The following is a 7,962-nucleotide window of genomic DNA, read 5'->3' as shown; positions in this document are numbered from 1 at the left end:
TTAAAATAGGGATAATATAACTTGCCATGGAATATTGCTCTGAACATTAAACTACATATGTTAATGTCTGCAAGACACCTAGGGCAGCACCTGGCACTCAGTAGGTCCAAAGACATGGTAGCCAGTGTGATTGTTGTTCGTGATAGTGTAGCAAGAGCATTAAGAAGTACCTAGAGGTTAGAAGTCTCTGCAACTCCGAGCTTGCTTTGTGTCTTCTCCCTCCAAAGTTGACTCTTATGTTAAGGTCAGTTTCTAGTACTATGGAATTCCAAGGAAGTTCCAAACTGCAAGGAAATCTGACCTCTCTCTCTCCCCCAAGCCCAATACAACATTTGAATTTTATGTGGAAATCTTAAACCTCTCCTTCTCATTTGGTCTCACTTGGAGCTTTGAAAATATAAGATATGCCATATATGGTTTCTCCCCAGACTCATGCCGAACACTAGTCACTGTTTTCCAGAAACCTCAGCATCTGCTCAGCTATCTAGCCCCTGGGATCACTGCGAAATTGGACTAATACCAAGGACCGGTTACCACAGTACGTCATCTACTCATGAATACTGTTAAGTGAGCTTGGTTTCAAGAAACCTTAAACCTTCAGTGCATAACTCAATTCAGTCTTTTCTTGGCATTCCAGAACATGATTAATGGTGACGCCATGCCACAAATAAGTTATACATGGCTCAGAACTCTAATTCACAATTGATTAGTCCATGAACAATAGCCCTGAGTAACGTAGTGTTAATGGCCAGCCCCGGTGGTCTGTTCCTACCAGAAACCCATTACTAAGTCCACCCTGTGTTTTACAGCATCCCTACTGGAGCCCAATATCTGCTTATGGGGGCAACTGCTTTGTTTAATGGTTGCTAGCCACGTGCAATTAGCTAGAGTAGAACAGACACTTTAGAGGTTACTGCTTCAGCCTCCTAGTGAGAGGATGGGAAATATGATTTTTTAAAAAGTCAGTTTGCCTTCAAGTGGATCATATTCCCACAGACTGGGAAATAGATGCCTTCACATTGTGCTTGGGATGAGGGCAGGGAGAAAAGGCAACCTGTAACCAGTGATTTCCAAAGGCAGCAGGGGTCACTGGCTGCATGGGCAGGAAGTGAAACTCTTACAGGCCTGCCAGGTGGAATGGAAGGATGTCTGAAACTGTAGGGAAGGAAGATACATCAGACAGTGAGAGGGAATGAATGTGAAGACAGGAGGGACAGGTGGCAATGAAATGTGAATCCACATGAAGAAATAAACAGCACTGATAAAGGTAACTACATAGGTAGATATAAAAGACAGTACAACTGGAATTTTTGTAACTCCTTTTCTCATATTTGTTTTAAAATAGGAGAAAACTATATGAAACAAGCCTCTGTCAATGGACACATAATGTATAGAAATGTAATTTATAGTAAAAGCATAAAAGAAATACACTGTGACCTATATGAGAAAAAAAATCAAGAAACAATCCCACTTAATATCAAGAAACAATCCCACTTAATAATATCTATCAAAAAATAGAAATAATTAAGGAGGGCAAAGATCTATACACTGAAAACTATAAAACATTGATGAAAGAAATTGAGGAAGACTTCAATAAGTGAAAAGATATCCTGTGTTCCTGGATTGGAATAAATAATATTGTTAAAATGTTCATACTACCCAAAGTGACCTATGGATTCAATGCAACTCCCATCAAAATTCCAATGACATTTTTCACAGAAATAGGAAACAATTCTAAAACTCATATGGAACCATAAAAGACCCAAATAGCCCAAGCAGTCTTGAGCAAAAAGAACAAAGCCAGAGGCATCACACTACCTGACTTCAAAATATACTACAAAGGTATAGTAATCAAAAGAGCATGGCACTGGCCCCAAAACAGACATATAAATCAAGGAAACAGAATAGAGAGCCCCAAAATAAATCTACACATTTGCAATTGATTTTTTCCACAATGATGGCAAAAATACATGATGAGGGGAAAGACAGTGTAAATTAAATGGTGCTGGGAAAACTGGATAGCCACATATGGAAGATTGAAATTAGATCCTTATCTCACACCATATACAAAAATAAAATGCATTAAAAACTTGAATGTAAGACCTGAAAATGTTAAACTATTAGAGGAGAACATAGGGGGAAGTTTGATGACATTGGTCTGGGCAATTATTTTTTGGATATGACCCAAAAAGCACAGGCAAAAAAAGCAAAAATACACATATGGGATTATATCAAACTAAAAAGTTTCTACACAGTAAAGAAAACAACCAACCACATAAAGAGACAATTTACAGGAGAAAATATTTGCAAACCATACATCTGATAATGGTTTAAATCAAAAATATCTGAAGAACTCAAGCAACTCAATAGCAAGAAAACAAATAACCTTATTTGTTTTTAGTGAACAAAGGACCTGAATACACATTTCTCAAAAGGAGACATACAAATGGCCAACAGATATATGAAAAAATTCGCAACATCACTAAACGTTAGAGAAATGCAAATTAAAACCACAGTGAGATCTCACACTTGTTAGAATAGCTATTATCAAAAAGATGAAAAATAACAAGTGTTGGTAATGTGGAGAAAATGAAACCCTTGTACATAGTTGGTGGGAATGTAAATCAGTACAACCATTACAGAAAACAGTATGAAGCCTTCTTAAAAATAGAACTACCATATGACCCAACAATCCTACCACTGGATATATATACAAAGGAAATCGATATGTCAAAGAGATATCTGCACTTCCATGTGCACAGCAGCATTATTCACAAAGACCATGATACAGAAACAACCCAAGTGTCCATCAACAGATGAATAAAGTAAATGTGGCTGTGTATACACAATGGAATACTATTTAACCTTAAAAAGAAGGAAATTCTGTCATTTGCAAAAACATGGATGAACCTGGAAGATATGTTAAGTGAAATAAGCCAAACACAGAAAGACAAATACCACATGATCTCACATATGAAATCTAGGCCGGGTGCTGTGGCTCACGCCTGTAATCCCAGCACTTTGGGAGGCCAAGGAGGGCAGATCACTTGAAGTCAGGAGTTCGAGACCAGCCTGGCCAACATGGTGAAACCCTGTCTCTACTAAAAATACAAAAATTAGCCAGGTGTGGTGGTAAGCACCTGTACTCCCGGCTATTAGGGAGGCTGAGGCAGGAGAATTGCTTAAACCTGGGAGGCAGAGATTGCAGTGAGCCAAGATCGTGCCACTGCACTCCAGCCTGGGTGACAGAGCATGACCCTGTCTCAAAAAAAAAAAAAAAAAAAAAAAAACAAACAAACAAACACTAAAACAGTTGAACTCATAGAAGCTGAGAATATAATGGTGCTTGCCAGGGGCTGGGGTATGGGGTGTTGGGGAGATGTTGGTCAAAGCATGCAAAATTCAGATATACATTAGGAATAAGTTCAAGAGATCTGTTGTACAGCATGGTGACTATAGTTAACAATGTACTGTATATTCAAAAATCACTAAGAACATAGATTTTAAGTGTTTTCACCACAAAAAAATACATGAGGTAATGCATGTTAATTAGCTAAATTTAGCCATTCTACAACGTGTATATATTTCAAATCATGTTATATGCCATAAATATTTATAGTTTTCAACATAAAATATTAATTCATTTTTAAGAAGTCCTATTGGCCGGGCACGGTGGCTCGCTCCTGCAATCCCAACACTTTGGGAGGCCGAGGTGGGTAGATCATGAGGTCAGGAGTTCAAGACCAGCCTGGCCAAAATGGTGAAACCCCATCTCTACTAAAAATACAAAAATTAGCCAGGTGTGGTAGTGGGCGCTACTTGCGAGGCTGAGGCAAAGAATTGCTTGGACCCAGGAGGTGAAGTTTGCAGTGAGCCAAGATCATGCCACTGCACTCCAGCCTGGGCGACAGAGCAAGACTCCGTCTTAAAAAAAAAAAAAAAAATTCCTATTACAGTAGATATCAAAGGAAAGAGATTTAAAAGAAACTACCACAGCAATGAGAAAAAATCTATACCCCAATATCATGAAACTCTGTATCATCTATAGACACCCTGCATTTCACTATTACATGAGAGAGAAACTTTGGTGTTAAAAAAAAGAAAGAAACGTCTAACCTTACATAGCCTGGCAGAAGTTGAAGAGGTAAGGTTTGCCAAGTCATTACGATAGAGATGGGAAATAGAGGAAGAGATACTTGTGGTGGAAAGTAAAAATAAATTGAGGAAGGAAAACCTGGGCTTGAAGCTCAGTCATCCCTTTTTTAAGGCATTTATACCTTAGAGAAGGTACTTAACTACACTATCTGCCAATTTCATCATCTATAAAATGAGAATAAATATACCTAACTTTCAGGTTGTTTTAAGAATTACCTATAATGGGCCAGGTGTGGTGGCTTACGCCTGTAATACCAACACTTTGGGAAGCTGAGGCAGGCGGGTCACTTGAGGTCAGTTTGAGACCAGCCTGGCCAACATGGTGAAACCCTGGCTCTATTAAAAATACAAAAATTAGCCAGGCACGGTGGTGGGAGCCTGTAATCTCAGCTACTTGGGAGGCTGAGGCATGAGAATTGCTTGAACCCGGGAGGCAGAGGTTACAGTGAGCTGAGATTGTGCCACTGCACTCCAGCCTGGGCGACAGAGCAAGACCAAAAAAAAAAGAAAATTATATATATATATATATATATATATATATATATATATATATAATGACTAGTTGATATAATACATTATTTTTAAAAAGAGCATGAAGATGGAGGAGGGAACAAAGCTATATAGTAACAAAGTTTTTGTATACTATTAAAATTAAGCTGATATTATTACATACTGGATTACTATAAATCAAGACATTAATGGTAAACTACCAGGGCAACCACTAAGAAAATGACTCAAAAATATATTGTTAAAGAAAAAACAAGGGAATTGAGATTGTACATAGAAAATATCTTTTTAACAGAAAAGGCAGTAATGATGGAATTGAACAAAAAGATATAAGACTTAATAGAAAACCAAACAGCAGAATGGCATACATAAATTCTACCCTATCAGTAATTAAATTAAATATAAATTTATTAAACTCTCCAATTAAAAGGCATAGATTGTCAGAATGGATTTAAAATAAAAACATGATCCGACTGTTATCTATGAGAGACTCACTTTAGATTCAAAGACGCATATAGGTTGAAAGAATTAATAAAAGGATAGCAAAAGATATGCCACACAAACAGTAACCAAAGGAGAGTTGGAGTGGCTATAATAATTTCAGACAAAATTGACTTTCAGTCAAAAATTGTTACTAGAGACAAGGAAATAATTTTATAATGATAAAAGGGTCAATCCATCAAGACAATCTAACAATTACAAACTTATAAAATAGAACAGTTGAACAATGTCATCAATCTACTATAGTTAACAGATATTTATAGAACTCCACCCAACAATATCAGAATACACATTCTTCTCAAGTGCATAGGGAACATTATCCATATGCTAGGCCATAAAACAAGTCTCAGTAAATTAAAAGGATTCAAATCATACAAAGCATGTTCTCCAACTATAATGGAATTAGAAATCTATAATAGAGAGAAATTTGGGAAATGCATAAATATGTGAAATTAAACAACATACTCCTAAATAACCAATGAATCAAAGGAGAAAGTGTTAGGGAAATTAGAACATACTTTGAGATAAATGAAAATGAAGACACATTCCAAAACTTATTGAATGCACTTAGAACGGTGCTCAAAGAGATATTTTTAGCTACACATGCTTTCACATCAAAAAAAGTAAATAACCTACCCTTCAACATTAAGAAACTGGACATGAAGTACAGACTAAACTGAAAGCAAGCATAAGAAATTGAATAATAAAAATAAGTGTGGAAATAGAAAAATGAGAGAAAAAAATTCAATGACCATAAAAATTCTTTTAAAAAAATCAACACAAATGACAAACTATTAGCTATGTTGCCCAAAAAATAAAAGAAGACTCAAAGTATTAAAACCAGAAATGAAGATGATATTACTACCAAACTTACAGAAGTAAAAAGGATATAAGGGAATATTATGAACTGAATGCCAAAAAATTAGATAATCTAGATGAAGTTGACAAATTTTTAGAAAGATAAAAATTGCCAAAACTACTTCAAGAAAAAATAGAAAATATGAATCAATTATGACAAGTAAAGAGATCGAGTCAGTAATCAAAACACTTTCAACACACACAGAAAAAGGCTAGGACCAAATGGCTTCACTAGTGAGTTCTACCAAACTATTTATGAGCTAACTAATCTTTGACCAAATTACCCAAAAATAGAAAATAAGGGAACATTTTTCAACTCATTATATGAGGCCGATATTACCTTGACGCCAAAATCAGACAAAGTCATTAAAAGAAAACTATGGGTCAATATTCCTCATGAGGCTGGGCACAGTGACTCATGCCTGTAATCCCAGCACTTTGGGAGGCCAAGGCAGGAAGATTGCTTGAGGTCAGGAGTTTGAGACAAGCCTGGGCAACACAGCAAGACACCATCGCTATAAAAAATTTTTTTTAATTAGCCAGGTGTAGTGGTACATGTCTGTAGTCCTAGCTATTCTAGAGGCTGAGGTGGGAGGATCCCTTGAGCCCAGGAGTTCAAGGCTGCAGTGAGCTATGATTGTGCCACTGCACTCCAGCCTGCATTACAGAATGAGACCCTGTCTCAAAAAAAAAAGAAAAAAGAAAAAAAGAAAAATATCCCTATGAGTATAGATTCAAAAGTCCTCAACAAAATAGTAGCAAACAGAATATAGCAGTATATTAAAAGAATTATGCACTATGACCAAGTGGGATTTATCCTGGGAATGCAACCTTGGTTCAACATATGAAAAATCAACCAATGTAATTGCTTTAGTTTCCTATGGCTGCTGTAACAAGTTACCATAAATCTGGTGACACAAACTAGATAGCATCTTTAAAACTCTGTTTCTATCATTACATCATCTTCTCTGATTCTGATTTTCCTGTATCTTTTCTATAAGTACTCTTGTGATTGCATTAGTTCCACCCAGATAATCCAAGAAAATCTCCCCACCTCAAGAACCTTAACCTAACATCTACAGGTTACTTTTACCACATAAGATAATATATTTATGGTTCTGAAGATTAGGACTTGGGCCTCTTTGAGTTGTCATTATTCTGCATACCACATATTAATCAGATAATGTTAATTTAATAATATCAGATACCAATAGAAGTGAGAGAACTAAATATTAACAAAAAAAGGGGGGAAAGCATAATCGTCAACAGATTCAGAAAAAGTACTTGACAAAATACCACACTTTCATGATAAAAACACAACACACTAGGAACAGAAGCGAAGTTTTAGAGTAACGTCAGCAAGATGACTGACTGGAGACCCTCGCACTCATCCACCCACAAAGGCAGCCAAAACAACAAGCAAACAACCACTTTTTGATGAAAATAACTAAAGGAGGGCACCAAAGTACATCAAAGGAGTAGCAGAAACCCTGTAGAGCAAAGAAACCCACTATTGCCACATGGAGAAAGGAAGGAACACAGGTCACCTCTGCCACCCCATTCCCCAGTTGGCATCAACTAAAAACTAGGAGGGACTATTTCCTACAGAGAAAAGGTAAGAACTTCAGCAGCCTCCATTACCACCTTGGACACCTGTAGTTCTCACAGGCACTAAGGCCAGCCTAGGGAGTTGCCTGGAGTTTACACAGCTGTGCTCCCCCAAGAGAAGGAGTCAACATTGTGTCCTACTCCAGTGGCCTACATGGCTACTGTGCTATGACATCTTGGAACCAGAATCACTGCTGGAGTGTGTCCTGCTCCAGGAGTGAGTGATCACAGCACCCTCAGCACCTTTCCATCCCTGAGGCTTTGACACCACTGAGCCATCCCTGCCTGGTGGTCTGCCATCCCTGAGAAGAGCTGCTGCTACACCCTACCCCA

The sequence above is a fragment of the Pan troglodytes genome, chromosome 16 (assembly GCF_028858775.2).
Source record: "Pan troglodytes isolate AG18354 chromosome 16, NHGRI_mPanTro3-v2.0_pri, whole genome shotgun sequence".
NCBI lineage: Eukaryota > Metazoa > Chordata > Mammalia > Primates > Hominidae > Pan > Pan troglodytes.
Note: the sequence above shows the minus strand (reverse complement) of the source record.